The sequence below is a fragment of the Bombus pyrosoma genome, linkage group LG10, assembly GCF_014825855.1.
Source record: "Bombus pyrosoma isolate SC7728 linkage group LG10, ASM1482585v1, whole genome shotgun sequence".
NCBI classification, from domain to species: domain Eukaryota; kingdom Metazoa; phylum Arthropoda; class Insecta; order Hymenoptera; family Apidae; genus Bombus; species Bombus pyrosoma.
Window position 1 is genome coordinate 17,530,785 of NC_057779.1, and position 1,033 is coordinate 17,531,817.

Consider the following 1,033-nt stretch of genomic DNA (forward strand, 5'->3'; position numbering starts at 1 on the left):
TACGTCATATCGTAATACCAAACAACGTTATACGTTATATTGTAATACCACATAACGTTATACGTTATATGGTATTGCTATATGACGATATACGTTATATCCTAATACTACATTACGTTATACCGTATAACGTAATACTATATAATGTTATACATCATATCGTAATACCACATGGCGTTATACGTTATATCGTGTTGCTATATGACGTTATACGTCATATCGTAATCCGACATAACGTTATACGTTCTGTCGTAATACCACATAACGTTATACGTTATATCGTATTGCTGTATGACGATATACGTTATATCCTAATACTACATTACGTTATACCGTATAACGTAATACTGTGTAATGTTATACATCATATCGTAATACCACATAGCGTTGTACGTTATATCGTAATACTATATAACGTTATACATTATAACGTAATACCACATAACGTTATACGTTAGATCGTAATACCACATAACGTTATTAAACATATCGTAACACCTCATAACGTTATACGTTATATGGTATTGCTATATGACGATATACGTAATATCCTAATACTAACTTACGTTATACCTTATAACGTAATACTATATAATGTTATACGTCATATCGCAGTACCAAACAACGTTATACGTTATATCGTAATACTATATAACGTTATACCTTATATCGTAGTACCACATAACGTTATACGTCATATCGCGGTACTACGTAACGTTATACATTATATCGCAATACCACATATCGTTATACGTTAGATCGTAATACCACATAACGTTATTCGTCATATCGTAACACCTCATAACGTTATACGTTATATCGTATTGCTATATTACGATATACGTAATATCCTAATACTAACTTACGTTATACCTTATAACGTAATACTATATAATGTTATACGTCATATCGTAATACCAAACAACGTTATACGTTATATCGTAATACTATATAACGTTATACCTTATATAGTAAAACCACATAACGTAATACGTTATATCATAATACCACATAACGTTATACGTTATCTCGT

The 1,033-nt window shown here is 30.2% G+C and overlaps 1 protein-coding gene across 1 annotated transcript in view; it reads left to right on the forward strand.

The window, feature by feature from the left end:
• LOC122571773 overlaps positions 1 to 1,033 on the forward strand; it is a 122,368-nt gene that overhangs the window by 120,724 nt on the left and 611 nt on the right. The gene's annotated exons all lie outside the window — the stretch shown is intronic.